Raw genomic sequence first — 18,341 nt, 5'->3', positions numbered from 1 at the left:
AGAAATCAATTGTCTCTGTTTTTATTATATTTTCTTTAAATTTCATTTTAAAATGTGTAATCATGCTATAGTGCCATTTCCATTGTACTAACTTTGTCACTTTATTCATCCCAATAGCTCTTAATCAGATTTTTATGTGCTAAAGTTTAAAATAGGCAGGATCCAACTAATTATGCATGTATAATTTAAAGTTTTTGTGTTCAGTTCTGCTGTCTTTAGGCTTATTTTCTTGTCTTTAAGGACAATGGCACACTGTGGGGCACACAGGCAATAGTATACAGCAGGGGTTCTCAAAGTCGGTCCTGGGGGCCCACTGTGGCTTCAGGTTTTTGCTTCAATCATATTCATAATCAGTGACAACAACTGCTAACACTGATCTCAATTAATTAGATGTTTTTTTGTTTCTCATCTCTTATTCTACATTAAGAAAGCACAGTGGCATGATTTTTACATTTATTATAAGACATATTTTCATAAGAAATATTTCCATTTTTCCTATATATTTAAATGCTTAACTCACTTTTGATTTTTTCATTATATTTTGCCCTTTCTCTGTGCAGTTTGCTCCCATCATTGTATCTTAATTAAAAATGAGCAGAACAGACACCCAGGCAAACAACACTGAACCATGAAAGGCTGCAACTATTTTAGCGTCAGACCCTCTAATTAGACAACAATGGATTATTTAAACAATTAGAACACCCAGAAAAATAGAATGAACATCAAGATGAAAATATTGTGTTAAAAACAAAACAAAAAAAAAAACATTACAGTAAACCCTCGCTATATCGCGCTTCGCCTTTCGCGGCTTCACTCCATCGCGGATTTTATATGTAAGCATATTTAAATATATATCGCTGATTTTTCGCTGCTTCGCGGGTTTCTGCGGACAATGGGTCTTTTAATTTCTGGTACATGCTTCCTCAGTTGGTTTGTCCAGTTGATTTCATACAAGGGACGCTATTGGCAGATGGCTGAGAAGCTACCCAGCTTACATTTCTCTTTCTCTTGCGCTGACTTTCTCTGATCCTGACGTAGGGGGATTGAGCAGGGGGGCTGTTCGCACACCTAGACGATACGGACGCTAGTCTAAAAATGCTGAAAGATTATCTTCACGTTGCTATCTTTTGTGCAGCTGCTTCCTGAAACGACATGCTGCACCGTGCTTCGTATACTTAAAAGCTCGAAGGGCACGTATTGATTTTTGACTGAAAAACAAACTCTGTCTCTCTCTCTCTTTCTGTGCTCTTGACGGAGGGGGTGTGAGCTGCCGCCTTCAACAGCTTTGTGCCGCGGTGCTTCGCATACTTAAACGCCAAACAGCCCTATTGTTTTTCCTCTGCCTTTATGACAGTCTCTGCTCCTGACTCCTTTGAAGAGGAAGATATGTTTGCATTCTTTTAACTGTGAGACAGAACTGTCATCTCTGTCTTGTCATGGAGCACAGTTTAAACTTTTGAAAAAGAGACAAATGTTTGTTTGCAGTGTTTGAATAATGTTCCTGTCTCTCTACAACCTCCTGTGTTTCTGCGCAAATCTGTGACCCAAGCATGACAATATAAAAATAACCATATAAACATATGGTTTCTACTTCGCGGATTTTCTTATTTCGCGGGTGGCTCTGGAACGCAACCCCCGCGATGGAGGAGGGATTACGGTATTCCCATATAACTGCTTAGTACATTTATTTATTTATTTATTTATTTATTTATTTATTTATTTATTTATTCCAAACTTAGTTTTCTTATTGCTATATTGTTCCCAAAACACAGAATCTGGGCAATAACAGTTCACTTAACTAGCCCAGGATTCCAATTAAAAACAGAAGCTGGATGGAACAAAAAGATTGCAGCCACAGGGGGTCCCCAGGACCAACAATGAAACCCCTGGTATACAGAATCAGCAGTACCATTTTGCCGTTCCTAAAACTTTTAGTGTAACAGGTTTTTTCATGTTAATTTGATTAAAAACAATTGACTACTTCATGTTTAACACGAGAAACCACTCACAATTTGCCCACATATGCTTTAATGACCTTTAATGTCCAAAGAAATGAACCAATATCTACCTTAAATTTTATTGTGGTGCTGATCAGCCATGCTTTCACAATGAAAATTAAATTTGACAGAAGCTAAGAGCAACAACAGCAACATTTATTTATATATCACGTTTTCATACAAATTATGTAGCTCAAACTGCTTTACAAGATGAAGAAAGAAAAAAGAAAAATATAAAAATAAGATCAGGTAATATTAAGTAACAAAGAATAAAGTAAGGTCCAATGGCCAGGAGGACAGAAAAAAAAATCCAGAGGGCTGGAGAAAAACCAGAACAAAATCTGCAGGGGTACTGAGGCCACAAGCCACCACTGAGCATTCTACCTAACATAAATGATCTAAATCACTCCCCATGGTTTTCATGCTTCACATGGAAGAATTAGATGATGATGTTCATGTGGACCTCTAGCCTTCAATCCATCAACATAGGGTCTGCATGGTGCCTTGATTAGGTGGTGGCAGTGCAGATCACCACCACAGAAAGTAGGGGTTAGTAAGGATCGTGGAGCCATGATAAAAATGATAATTAAATGCATATACAGAATATCAGGGTTACACTAAAATGCAGCTATGGAAAAGCCATGTAAAAGTAATGGGTTTTTAGCATTTTTTAAAGTGCTCCACTGTATTAGCCTGGCAAATTTCTATCAGTAAGCTATTCCAGATTTTAGTTGCATAACAGCAGAAGGCTGCCTCACCACTTCTTTTAAGTTTAGCTCTTGGAATTATAAGCAGACACTCATTTGAAGATCTAAGGTTACGATTTGGAGTGTAAGGTGAGAGGCATTCCGAAATATAGGATGGAGCGAGATTATTTAAGACTTTGTAAACCATAAGCTGTTATTATTCACTAAACCTCATAAGCAGACAGAGTAATACAAGGCCGAAACTGATAAAGCTCCTGCTTGTTTCATGGGAACCCACATTTTCTTATGTAAGTTGCTTCACAATCCATCGGGGGAGGGGTGCCCCCCCCCCCCCCTTGGAGTGAATCAAGCATGTTTGTCAGAGTGGGGAGGAGTGTCTCCCTTGTGGAAACAAGCATGATTGTCATAGCCGGCTGCTTTGCTAAACTGAGCGCTATCATCAGAGCTGGGGGGGTTGTCAAGTGCAATCATTGAAACAACCCACTGCGACCCACTTCACATCCCACTACCATTATAAACAATAACAACTTGCGACCCACTTTTGACTGCTGTAAATTCTCAATTTAATTGAAGTCCGGGCTTTGACTTGGCCAGTTCAGAGTAATGAAGTAGTTTTTAAGGCTATCCAGTGTGCCTTTTGATTTATGCTATATGAATTGATGATGAATGTCCTCCCAACTTTCACACATCTTGTTCTTTTTCAATAGTTTATGTGTATTTCACCACACCCGTTTTGCATTCTATGTGTGTGGTTCTTTGGTCCCTGATGCAAAGAGTGTTCCTATATCAGGCTTGTGTCACCACTGTTTTAGGGATAAAGATGTCATGAAGATGTAAGCTGATACATTTGCACCAAACACGTAACTTACATACTGTTAGTTATGTTACCAAATATCTATTATTTTCTTAATAAGCATGGTTCCTATGTTAAAGAACTGTTTCTGAATTTTTTCTTCAGCGTTCAGCACAACCTACTGTAGCCTCACATATTAATTGATAAAATGAACAATTTGAGTATCAGTACATAAATGCATTATTACTATTATTATTAAGCCATTCACAGATATAACAATAAGAATACTTAACACCTTTTTCAAATGTCACACAATCAAGAGATTCCAGTAGTAACTCATTGTGATACTCTCTGTACAAGAAAATTCCCTGCTTGTGCTCTAACACATAAAAATATACTTAGAAGTATTTTATTATACAGCACCTTTGTAGTTTATATAAGGCAAATGTTTACTTAATTTTCTTCAACGAAATGTGTCAATGTGACCAGTCCTTAAATAGTACTTGGGGACAATATAGAAAGTAATTCTGTAATTTTCTATGACATTGTAATCTACTGTAGCTATAACAGTCATGTACATACCTTTTTTTTTTTTTTTTTATTTATAAATCTTTTTTAATTCATTGCTAATCTCTGTCAGCTTGTTTCTTTCACATTTAATGAAATAAAAAAATGGTGGCATGGACAGTCACTGTGGTTCAGCGCTTCATAAAATGGTGCTTTGTTTTTGTGGTGTTGACACTTTTTCTTTTTCTTAATGTTACTTAATGCATTCACTACTTAACGCAACTGCAGAAGCAGTGAACACTATATATAGCCTACAAGAATTATTAAACATTGGTATGGCACAACAACCTAGTACGAGTGCCTTTCAGTACTATGATCAGATCCCAGCAGAGACAGCTAGAACACCAACATGGATTATTATACTTAGTGGAAGGCGCCAGTGACAGTGGAGAGACAGGAAGCAAAGACACAGACGTAGAACTGGTGTGTTAACAAAGCTAAAGAAAGCTCTCAACAAACTGCCACTCTCCAGCATTTTCATCACCAATGTAAGGTGACTATCAAACAAAATCAATGAGCTAACACTTAGTTTACAATCTACACTCTATTTGGGAGTGCTGTATAATGATTAGAAGTGAAAGCTGGTTGCATTAGAGGATCCCTAGCAGGTCGCTTATTCCACCATTGTGACAGGAACAGAGACTCGGGTAAGAGCTACGGAGGCGGCATATGCATTTATGTAAATAATAACTGGTGCACAAATACAGCTGCTACTGGAAAACATTGCTCACCTGATTTGGAGTTTCTGGTATTAATAAGTACACCCTTCTATCTTCCATGAGAGCTCTCTGTTGTTATTGTCACAGCAGTGTATATACCACCGGATGTTAACTCATCTATAGCAATAGACCTGTTGTTAACTGCAGTAGGCAAACAGCAAAGTATCTTTCCCAAGGGGATCTTTATCATAGCTGGAGACTTTAATCATGCTAATGTCAAAACTGTGCTACCTAAATTTGTGCAACAAGTGAAAAGTGCTACCAGAGGAGATAACACACTAGCTCATGATTTTTCAGATATTTGGAAAGATTACAGAGTGTCACCATTAACACACTTGAGAAAGTCTAACCACATTTCTTTGCTTTTGATCCTTGCTTATAGTCCTCTCATAAAGCAAGCAAAATCCCACTGTTAACACTTGCTCCTAATGGAGCATCTTTTCACCTTCAGGATTGCTTTAAGAACACTTATTGGAACATATATTGGGACTTGTTTGCACTATAGGATTTGGAGGAGTACACTTCAACTATTCTCTTCTACAACAAAACCTGTGATGGAACGATCACTATCAATAAGCATATCAAGGTTTACACAAACAGGAAACTTTGGATGACAAGAGAGGTGCCAACTCTTCTGAGCAACCACAACACAACCTTCAGTTCTTGGAGATGGGGCACTATATAATGCCGCCAGACACAACCTTAAGAAAGTATGTTAAAAGAGCTAACATGGCTTATAAACACATGGTTGAGAATCGCCTCTCCAATAAAGATTCACGTCGAGTGGGGCAAGGTATTCATCACATTTCTAACTACAAGGGCAACAAGTACCCATTCATACATAACAATGTCAAATTGGTGGAAGAGCTCAACTGTTTTTTTTAACTCTTTGGGAAATGTGGGTCAGAGATTGATAAGGCAATCCAAATGAGAACCAACAACCATATGCTCACTGTGGAAACAAAGGAGATTAGACAAGTACTGTATTCAGTTCCATGAAGGCCCTAGTGGAATATCTGGGGGGGTGCTCAGAAACTGTGCTGACCAGCTAGTGGAGGTCTACACTATTATTTTCAATCTTTCTCTCTCCCTGTCTAATGTTCCTTCTTGTATGAAGGCAACCAAAATTATTCCAGTGAGAAAGCGGTCTGCTATCACCTGTAACTTCAGACCTGTGGCACATACCTCCATTAATATGAAGTGCTTTGAAAGACTAATACAGAGTCTGTTCTCCCACCCATATTGGACTGACACCAGTGTGCCTGTAAAGTAAATAGATCTACAGAGAATGCCGTTGGTACTATTCTCCACACTGTGATGACCCATTTAGACCAGAGGGGGATATATGAGAGGATGCTCTTCAATGATTACAACTTTGCATTCAATGCATTTGTCCCCAGCAGATTGATCACTAAATTGCTTGACCTGGATCTCAGCCCTCCCATATGTATGTAGATCAAGGACTTTCTGACAAACTGCCAATAAACAGACTGGGCTGTCATTTGTCTTTTAGCCTGACACTCAGCACTGGGGCCACTCAAGGCTGTACACTTATTCCTCTCCTTTACTCTATGTATACTTATAATTACACACCTGTACACCCTACAAACACAACCACTAAATCTGCAAATGACTCAACAGTCTATCAGGTTGTTTTCAAATGGGGATAAGGCAGACTACAGGGATGAAGTCTGCAAATTGGCATATGGTGCATGGAAAATAACTTGACATTGAATATTAATTAAACTGAAGAGCTCATTATTGATTTCAGAATGCATCGTGTGATTTTTTGTCTCAATATCATGGAAAGAGCTCTCCAGCTTTAAATTTCTGGAAACACAAATCACAGAATACTTGAAATGGATAAGTAATACCAGTGCTCTGGTTAAAAGGGCACAGCAACAGCTTTACTGTTTAAGATCACCAGGGGATGTACTGCTCCCGGCATCCAGCTCTCAACATTCCATTCATCCTTCCATCATCCGGGCCAGGATAGGAATTATAAGGTGTCCCAGCCAAGCAGTGTCCACAATCTGGCCATCATTCCATTATGGCTTCCTGACCAGACAGGAAATCTTCCTCCATGCCTGTCCGTCCTCCTGGGCACTTACAATAAGTATTCATATATATATATACTGTATATGTATATATATATATATATATATATATACAGTAATCCCTCGCTATATCGCGCTTCGCCTTTCGCGGCTTCACTCCATCGCGGATTTTATATGTAAGCATATTTAAATATATATCGCGGATTTTTCGCTGCTTCGCGGGTTTCTGCGGACAATGGGTCTTTTAATTTCTGGTACATGCTTCCTCAGTTGGTTTGCCCAGTTGATTTCATACAAGGGACGCTATTGGCAGAAGGCTGAGAAGCTACCCAACTTACTTTTCTCTTTCTTTTGCGCTGACTTTCTCTGATCCTGACGTAGGGGGTGTGAGCAGGGGGGCTGTTTGCACACCTAGATGATAGGGACACTCGTCTAAAAATGCTGAAAGATTATCTTCACGTTGTGATCTTTTGTGCAGCTGCTTCCTGAAACGACATGCTGCACGGAGCTTCGCATGCTTAAAAGCTCGAAGGGCACGTATTGATTTTTGATTGAAAAACAAACTCTGTCTCACTTTGTCTGCTCTTGACGGAGGGGGTGTGAGCTGCCGCCTTCAACAGCTTTGTGCCGCGGTGCTTCGCATACTTAAACGCCAAACAGCCCTATTGTTTTTCCTCTGCCTTTATGACAGTCTCTGCTCCTGACTCCTTTGAAGAGGAAGATATGTTTGCATTCTTTTAACTGTGAGACAGAACTGTCATCTCTGTCTTGTCATGGAGCACAGTTTAAACTTTTGAAAAAGAGATAAATGTTTGTTTGCAGTGTTTGAATAACGTTCCTGTCTCTCTACAACCTCCTGTGTTTCTGCGCAAATCTGTGACCCAAGCATGACAATATAAAAATAACCATATAAACATATGGTTTCTACTTCGCGGATTTTCTTATTTCGCGGGTGGCTCTGGAACGCAACCCCCGCGATGGAGGAGGGATTACTGTATATATATATATATATATATATATATATATATATATATATATATATATATATACAGTATATATATATATATATATATAAAATCTTGGGTCGAGATGTGATCATCTCGGAGAGACACTTTGACGTCATGCGAGACTAGATATTACAACCTTAGGAAACAAGACCTGTGAGACGGTGACTTTGCATGTCACACCCTACTTACAAACAATTTAAAACAAATTCACGGACATCTAACCACTCAGTTGTTGGAATGCTTTTGGAAGACACACTTCATGTGCTCCCAGCTCTTAAAAATGTTATATGTTTTAGATGGCACATGAAATGAACGACTAACCGAAGAAGAAAGAGCAGCTTGTCGAAAAGAGACACAAAAGAAAGTGTTGGAGAGAAAAGAAGGCAAAAAAGAATGCACAAGAGAAAAATAATCATCTATGTGCAAATTCAGAAAATAAGGGAAAGTAATAATCAGTCTGGACATCCAGCAAGAAACACTTTAACATCCCGCAAGACAAAGCAGTGAGACAAAAGGACAGGTGCTGCACAGGCTTTGAAATGATCGACGCTCAGAACACGCAGCACGGCAGGAGGAGCAGTAAGCAAGCAGGTGATCCGTCTGCATCTCCAAAGCGTGCGTTCAGCCACCTCCTTCACAACGCGAGTGGCATAGATGCGAAGTGGCTGGTGTGTGGCGTGCCCCGGGGGTGGGCTCGCAAAGCAAGAAGGGAGCAAAGCCCCCTTGTGTATATATATATATATATATATATATATATATATATATATATATGTGTATATATGTTTCCTCAGCATATACAGCATCTGTAGATTAATTGTATGGATTTTTCCAGGGCTGTCTTAACGCATGGCACTCTGGGCAGTTGCCCAGGGGCCCCATGCTATTCTACGTATGTTGTGACTTGCTGAGTGGTTGTGTAGATAGGGTCCCTAGTGCACTGCTTTGCCCCGGGACCTATAATGTTGTTAAGACAGCCCTGGATCTTTCTAATGTGGACTCCAGCCACATCATAACACTGAAACTGTTCTCACCTGAACTGTAAATGTGCTCCTCATCCTCAATGCTGATAATAGCAGTGTCTCTAAAGATAAATATATATACACAGGGCATGCAAAATCATACAATCCCCTTGAAAGTCAACATCATTTTCTGCTTGACAAAAGGTTTCTACGCATATTTATCCATTAGTATTTTTAATGTGAATTCTTGTGCTGTAACAGTACATTTTTCAAAGTAAACCATTTTCTAGATATTTAACGCAAGAAGAAAAACTCATGTATCTAAACCAAGATGTAGTACTAGGTTATAAAACACGTGCAGAGAAAACATGGCAAGGTTACATTATGATGGGAAAAATTTACAGAAAAAGCTTAATCATAATCATAGCCCATAACCTTATCATGTAAATCCATTACAGGTATAAGATTTACAATGATCCAGAACGTTATGTTATGTCATGTTATGTTTTTGTCATGTTATGTTAACTTACTGTTGTCTGTTCTGTACAGCTTGTGTTTCTCCCATTGAATACATTACTTTTTCCATCATATTATGAACCAACAGCTTAAGAAGGAAGAAGTAAGTTAGACACATTTGAAATTAACAGAAACTAATAAAATTATTTGAAAAACTGTAAGACAACAAATAAATTACCCTAGCATCATAATGTCAGTATAATGATTTAAAAATGCTGATAAAGAAAACCGAAGCTGCTCTAATTAACACACATTTTCATTTAAATATCCAGGGAAGACCACTTAATAATACATTCTTATACATGCTTAATTCAATTCAACGTCATTGGATTAGTAGTCCAGCCTGGCAGGAACCAACCCTAAAATGTAAAGCCAGCCAATTACAGAGAGGGTCTGTCAGCATACATACACATTCACTTGAGGCTGAAGGCCCACTTAACACATATATCTTTTGGATTATGAGAGAAAAACTGGAATACCCAGAGACAATTCCACACATACTGTATATGCATGTGCAAACTCTGCACATTGGCGATTCTAAATTGGCCCTAGTGTGTGCTTGGTGTGTGGGTGTGTTTGTGTGTGTCCTGCGGTGGGTTGGCACCCTGCCCAGGATTGTTTCCTGCCTTGTGCCCTGTGTTGGCTGGGATTGGCTCCGGCAGACCCCCGTGACCCTATGTTTGGATTCAGCGGGTTGGAAAATGGATGGATGGAAACTCTGCACAATGAATGACCTTATACAGGATCTGGAGCTAGGAGACTGGATACTTGTATCAGCTGTGTGTCCCAGTGCGCAACCACATTTGCCAGGGCCACAAACAATTTCTAACACAAAAAAAATCAGTGGAGTATTTGTCAAAGTTGAACATTTTAATAAATAATAATAATAATAATTTTAATAAAAAACATTTTAACAAACCACACAACAAATTATTAAATTACAAAGAAAATTAAAAGACATGTTGGTGACTTGCTATTGATTAAACATTTTTATTTTACAAAATAAGCCAGTCCTATTTTTGCATGTGTGATATGCCTCCATAAGAAGCTCAGTTCAAAATACAGTATCTGATATGGGATTTACAACATCCATCCAATTCAAACCCACTTATCCAGTTGAGGGTGCAGGTTGCCTGTGTCTACTATGGCAGCTTTGGGCACAACTCTGGGTGGAATGACATGGGGATAACACATATGGCATCAAGACTATTCAATTTTGAAAATACATCTTTTGTATAAAGGTCCTTAGGCAGATTTCATTTTGGGAAAAATACATATCATTTTGAATCAAATACTTCCCAAAGGAAACATGTATTTGGAACAGGACTGTGAAGTGATTTATCACTGTGGTAAAACTTGATATATAAAATAAAACTTCTCTCTGCAGCTGAGCCCTTTAGTGCTAAATGTACTCTCTTTCAAAGATTACATATATATTTCTTCACAAAGGATTAGGTCAGCTTAAATTGAATCTGTGCCAATAAAATCTATAGCAGGAATTCAAAATATAGACTAAGATTGATATAAATTTCAAATAATTTAAATAAAAAAACAGCATAATGGAGATGTATGTGAGGAATGAATAACTTAGATAAAATAATGTTATCTGAGCACAGCAGAGATAAAAAAAATCATGTGACTTTTATAAATGTTTAAAGTCCTTCAAAAGCCCTTGTGAATAATACAATACAATATGGCTCCTCTGTAACAGCGGTTCTAACTGAAAATACAAAGTATAATACATTCCCAGTGCTACTTCAAAAGATATTTTTGTATGTTTAGATTCAAGGCATTTGTATTTTCTATCATCACTCATTCCACAAAACAAACGCATGTACACAAGACAAAGAAAAAAGAACTAAGGTAAACTTCTCTGCATTGTATTTTCTGTTCTACTCCACACTCCATACTGGCTTACACTGTTCTTTTACTGGTACCACACCAAAATAAAAATGTAGCACTTCCAAAGAAATCCAAGTATATTGATCATCATTGGTATTACTTTTCAGAAGTTAACGCTATATTAAATGAAGGTTTTGCCTTTTTTTGTCTGCAGAAGACTTATTTGGACAAATTCAGTTACCAATAATCTCAGAATCATTAAGTGGCCATTGCCATCTAAAAACTGTTTCAGAAATACTGGTATGTTTAGATAACTTTTTTAAATAAGTTGTAAAGCCCTAGCTCTGCTGTATAAATAAACTGTATCATTCATTCTGTCATTTTTACAGATAAGTGGCATGGTGGTCATCACTACTGCCTCACCGGTTAAGGAGTCCCAGGCCTGACATCGTCTATATGAAGCCTGTGCGTTCTCCCCATAGCTGACAGATTTCTTCTTTGTCTCAAAGCATGCAGATTAGACAGATCAGTGACTCTAAACGGCACATATGCGGATTCCTACATTTCTCCTAAGGTTTTGTTGTCTGAAAACCTGAATTGAGTTAAAAAGGTTTAGAAAGATAGATATAATTTTTTTCAGCAGTGTTGTCAAATTACCAAATATTGTTATTGCACATGGTGGTCTAGCATCATTTGGGCAATATTGACTCCACATATAATCACTCATAAATAGTGTGAACAACAGTTTACTAATGAGTCTGTGATATTTTAAAAAGGCGTGATGTATTTAAATGTTTTTTGATTTTTCTAATTAATATTGTTCTCATTCATTGACAGGACATTTTCTGTAATTAATGAATACCAGATTATAGAACTTTCTGGCTGTGCTAAAAATTCATTCTACCCTAACTATATAGATTTATTTTAAGAAAAATATCAAATCCCATAGCAATTTGGATGCAGAAAATCTTCAGTCAAGGCACAAATATGGATTGGAGAATCAAGCAAATAAAGCTAAAATTTCACAGTAATTCATATTAACTGTTTGATTAAAGGACAAAATCTCCTTTATTTGGAACTGGTTGGAGAAAAATATTTCAGTCTTTCCAAGCATTTTTTTTAATTGGTGCATAGAAGCGCAAACACACACATGTGTAAACATCCTGACCGACCACAGTTAGGAATAACGCCCAATAAATGACAGGTGTAAGTGAAATTAATTTTATAAACACCCAAGTATATTAATTCTAATGCACCCAATGCAAAATTAACTAGATCCAAGACCAGAATTGCAGCATTCTGGATGGGAGGCTAGCTTTCCCCATGTTCACGTCCAAATCTATGTTGTAAGGTTGACTCCCATCTCTATATTGACATCCCATCTTGATCAGTTTCTTGCCTTTTATCAGTTCTGATTATGTTTACTGTATTCCTGACTAGCATGTGCCAAATTAAGACATTTGGCTGGAACATATGGTGGAATTGCAGTCTAGAGGGACATACAGACAAATCTTCTGTTGGATCAGTAATCCAACACCAAGGTTTTGCACCATACACAAGCTGTGAACAGTAGCCAATGTAGAGGAGAAGAAAATGTTAACATGATCGAGAGCTGTATCCTTCTGGAAATGGTGGTACTCCAGCTGATAAGATATGCGAATCTTCTCTATCTGAAATATAATAGATTATAAAAGTTACACTCAGCAATGATAAGTTTCTCTCAAAGAGTAATTTCAAGCGATTCAAGCAGCCCCATCTGAGAAAGGGCCCAGAATAAGTGAGAAACTGAAATCTTAGTGAATGAGATTGTAGAAATTTCTCCATCTATAGTATACTGCACATCATTTCAACATGTCCTTATTCCAGATAAGGATGGCAATGGGAGAATGTTAAAACCTGGTTGGACACCAGAACAGAAGAAGTGTTAAGTAACATTTTAATGGAAAAAAAATTGAACAAAACAAATGTTAAAATTCAACATGCCGACTTTATCAACCAACTCAATCTGTCTACGCAATTAATTCTGCAAAGAGAAAATGAATTAAAATATTAGAATAAAATGTTACCGTATATGCTGTCAATTAATGGTAAATTTAATACGGTGCAAACAGCATAGTTAAGTATTCTGAAATGTAACAAACAGAAGAGTTCTGAAGAGGTTTCATTAATTCACATAATGCCACTGTAGCTAACCCAACCAAAGGGTAATGAGACCACATCCTTTTGTTAAGAAGCAGCAATTGGAAAATGTTGTAAGCTTATCATATTTTGTAGACAAAATCTATTTAAAGGAAAATTACAGTAGTTCAACTGATAAGTGAGAAGAGCACAGCAAAATACTACCTGGTGATATTTGGAAGATAATAAAATAAAGTTTTGATTGTACTCTAGGAGAGATTTGACATTGAAGGATCAGGCAACTGCTAAGTAGAAGCCCAAGTCTACTGGCATTATAAAATGTGATCATTTTACTGAGAAAATATCAGGCTTCTTGCGTTGTCCAGCTGACCCTGTATGAAGTAGTTCTCCTTTCCATGATGGATAAGTTTGCAATAGAGATATTCAAGCAGAGTTGGATGTAGTCATCTTACATGAGTGTTCATGCTAAAGATTAACTAACTTAGTTAAATTATGCACATGTAAAAATAATTGAACTATATTCAGAACCTTGAGCAATGGCACTGAATATAAAAGTCATACTAAGACAATATCCAGAATTTGCAGTTTCCTGACATTCCTGTATTATTTTTGTTTACTATTTTTCAGGATTCTTTTTTCAACATTTTCAAAAGCAGCAGTAAGAGCAAGAAGTAGGATCTTAGAGACACTGCTATTAGCATTGAGGATGAGAAGAACATTTACCGTTCAGGTGAGAACAGTTTCAGTGTTATGATGTGGCTGGAGTCCATATTAGAAAGATCTAGGGCCATCTTAACAGCATTATAGGTCCCCGGGCAAAGCAGTGACCTGGAGCCCCTACCTACACAACCACTCAGCAAGTCACAACATACATAGAATAGCATGGGGCCCCTATGCTCATGGGGCCCCCGGGCAACTGCCCAGCGTGCCCATGCGTTAAGACAGCTCTGGAAAAATTCATACAATTATTTTACAGATGCTGAATATGCTGAGAACACATACTATATATATATATATATATATATATATATATATATATATATATATATATATATATATATATATATATATATATATATATATATATATATATATATTTGGGAACAGTGATAGATAGTAATAAAATTAGAAAAGAAAAATAAGTTTTGCTTTAGTTTCTTTAATATTATAACAACCTTTACCTCCTATTTGTCTCTTTTCTTCTCTAAACATCATTTTTCCTTGTCAGTAAGACTTTAAACCTATTTGTGTCCCAACCCTAGTCCTAATGAAATGTTGCTATTCCTCACACAAGACTTTTTATAGGCCCTGTTCTAGTAGTGGGTCTATAAATGCTAAGGACTCAAACCAGTTTCCCAGATATCACTTCCCCCATGACTTTTGTTATAACTTAAAAGGTCATTGACAATTAAAAAAGATCTTTGATGATTTTCCTTCTTAGAATATCAAAGCAACTCCAGTGTTCTCTTTAGGAACCAATTGCTGCCTCCTGACACACTGGAGACATTGCATTGGCCTCCTGCCCTCTCCCTATGACTTCATGAATCATCTCCATGAAAGTCCTGATTATGGATGGCCCCAAAAAATGTTAGAATACAATACAACTTATTTTTGCATTGCGCTCTTCACTGAATGTGGAAAAAGTCTCAGTTAAAATACAAGTTTAGACTATTCTAACTACTAAATACAGAACAGGTGTGTATTGTGTATTTGTGAATTTCCCCTTGGGATTAATAAAGTATCTATCTATCTATCTATCTATCTATCTATCTATCTATCTATCTATCTATCTATCTATCTATCTATCTATCTATCTATCTATCTATCTATCTATCTATCTATCTATCTATCTATCTATCTATCTATCTAGGTACACATACAAATGCAGATTTGTTAAAACATACAATGAACAAGGTAGATATGATTTAAACATAAATCGAAATGAACAATATCTGTCCATTAATTAACTGATGAATTATGACCAATAATCTATTCTGGTCTACGACAGTTAATGTTTTTCTTCACTGGTGTTAAAAAACATATTGTAATCTGATAACTCCAACTAGTGTGAACTTTTTTGCTTCGATTTGCGTGGGCTATAGCAGACTCTTATGATCCTGCACAATGTAAATAAAAATATAATAATGAACTCATTACAAACTAGTGAATTAGCATTTGAGCTTTAGCATGACAGAAAATAATTACCGGTAGTTGATTTTTCCGTAATTCATAAAGTGTATACTTGGCATAAGAAGAAGGAAGCATAATTTAATACATTTTAAAAGGTATTGTTAGATAAAACACAAAATAAGCACACAAACATTCTTTTTAATTTATGTTATGAAATGCATTATTCACTGGGATATGGATGCAAACATTCCTTTTTAATTTACCAAATGCGCAAAGTGCGCTTTACAGTCTATAGTCATTGTAGTTTCCCTTCTAAGTAATATTAAATATGTGTGGCAAGCAGTGTTTATTGATGTTCCTACAGGAAAGATGTAGATTTTAGTGATCCATCAGAATGTAATTTGTGCCACCTAGTCTGTCCTTGATTGCGTATAAACACTGACAACAGTGCAAATTATACTAATTGCTCTTTTTTTTTTTTGCACAGATCATAACAAGCAGCACAAAAGAAATAAAGTATTAAATGATGCAGGAATGAAAAAAGATTAAAGTGAATTAGAGCATTTTTATTTTCTTTGCAAGTTATTAATGTATAACACCACCAGGGAATGACTTGAGCTGCTTCTTTAAAAATAAAATAGCATTTGGCCACACAGGGTCAAAAATAAAAGGAGTAGCTTATTATCATGCAAGCTTCTGCATGTAAATGAAAATAAATTTCTTTAAGGTGAAAATTAAAAAAATTAATGCAATATTGTACTTTAAGATACTAGCTGGAAAAAAAGGCACAGCACACAAGTTATTTATGTCTAGATCTAAATCAGACAAGAGAATGATTTGCTATTGGTGTTTCAGCTGTCATGATCTAATTGGCTATGTAAAATAATACTTTTTCTTTTTTTCCTTAATGGATACTAGATTGCTTATTTTACAGTGAATAGCTAAGGTTAATTAAGCTAATATGCAACAGTCTATTCAGCGCTGCCTGAGGGCCACAAGATGGCAAAGTTGCTGGCAAATCTCTAGAGATCTAGGTTCAAATGCCCACCCTGGTAATTGTATATGTAGAATCTGCATTTTCTCCTCCATTCTGTGTGAGAAGTCTTTTGCCCATTTTCAAAAAGAAATGAAAATACTGTATTTCATAAATTGTTTTACAAAGAATGTAGTTTCATAATTTCAATCACTAAGACAATAAAGCTGCGGCTTTGAAAACAGTGAAAAGTATTTTAGAGGGTGATCATTTAGAGAGAAAAAAATTCTATTATCGATGTCTAACGGGAATTGATTAATTTATCTGCATAGGGTCTATTTTTAATTTTAAACTCTGCAGAGACAAGTTATATTCTATGTCCTGAAATCAAAATTAATAATAAAAAATTTTTATAAGCCCTTTTGTAGGCTTTTTATAGGACATACCTGTGGGAAATGTCAACAAGTTTACTTGTAAATTTGGTAGACAAGCTTTGTTGAGTGAAAATCTGTATGTCTCCTCTTTTTGGAGAGAAGTGTGCCTCCTACGCACAGTTGAATTTCTGTATTCTTATATTTGCAGACTAAAAATTGAATACACTCAGACATTAGAAAAAATGACACACTTAAAAAAAACATCGAAACATGTTTAAAAGGCTGTGTGAAAGGTAATAGTGATAAGGTATTGTAAAGAGTATAATTTGGAAAAATGTATTGTTTCTGATGTTTGCTTTTTCATTGTGCCAATTTCTGATGCATCAATGAATAAAGCAAAGTAATGAAACAGTTGCAAAAATAGGTTTCCGTTTTTTAGATATTTTTTTCTATGAATCCTTCCACTGTGTAAACTGGGAAAGCAGACACGTCAGATAACAGAACACATTAACATCCTATTTTTAATACCTTCCAATTTAATAAATGGTAATAAGTGATTCCTGTGAGCGCATTAATCCATTAACTGAGGAGAAGCACATGCCCCGCCTCTCTGTTAAAAAGGAAAAAAATTAATAATACTAATATCCAAATTAAATAGCATAAAAGAGGTCTGCAAGAGCACTAAGCGTTTTTTTTTTTTTGACTGAAGGAAAGTACATGCCCTGTCTCTTTGTGAGGCTTTTGGAGTGCGTTCTTTGCCGCATTTAAAATGAATGTCACCTTGAGTACAAGACCTTACTTAAATGTATTAGCAATTTATTTTGTTAAAATTATTGCAGTAGCTCTAAATTTTTGCAAAACATCAGCTGCTTAATTTGAATTCCCATCAAAAAGAAAATGTTCATTTAATTTCCTGTCAGAATCATTTTGATTATTTTTAACCTAATGTAAAGTATTATATAATTAATACAATTGTCACTTTTTTTTGTTATTTGTAGGATCTCATTAGAATACCTTTTCATCTGTTTTGTGAAATTTTTGGTGTTATTGCTATGGTTATTTTCATTGTTCACTGTTGATAGCAATGGCTACTTTTGCTATTCTAGAGAGTCAACAGCAACCCAAAGTGCAATGTCAAGTTCACCTCCAAACTGTAGTGTACATATTAGCATTCAAACTTTTAGATCACAGCAAGAACAAACTTGCTGTAGATTACTCCAGAACAATCCAAATAATAGTTTTGAGGAATGATTTGGTATTGATAAGATTATTCAGTGGATTCAGTGTTCTTCCTGTTTAATGAATTTTCTTCTGGAAACTTTTAAAATCATTGATGCTTTCTCTCTGATACTCTTAAAGTAAATCCACCATAATATCTACAAGATATCAGGAAGGTGGCCAGAGCACTCGAACGAACAAAAAGTAGAAAAACATTTTCATCCAACAGATGTTTTATTATGCATAAAATATACATAAAGATGAAACACTTATGTAAGTTTTTAAAGATCAATAATAATATGTGCCCCACAACCTACTCATTTCAAACACATTTTACTAAAAT

Source organism: Erpetoichthys calabaricus, chromosome 4 (genome assembly GCF_900747795.2).
Source record: "Erpetoichthys calabaricus chromosome 4, fErpCal1.3, whole genome shotgun sequence".
NCBI classification, from domain to species: domain Eukaryota; kingdom Metazoa; phylum Chordata; class Cladistia; order Polypteriformes; family Polypteridae; genus Erpetoichthys; species Erpetoichthys calabaricus.
Note: the sequence above shows the minus strand (reverse complement) of the source record.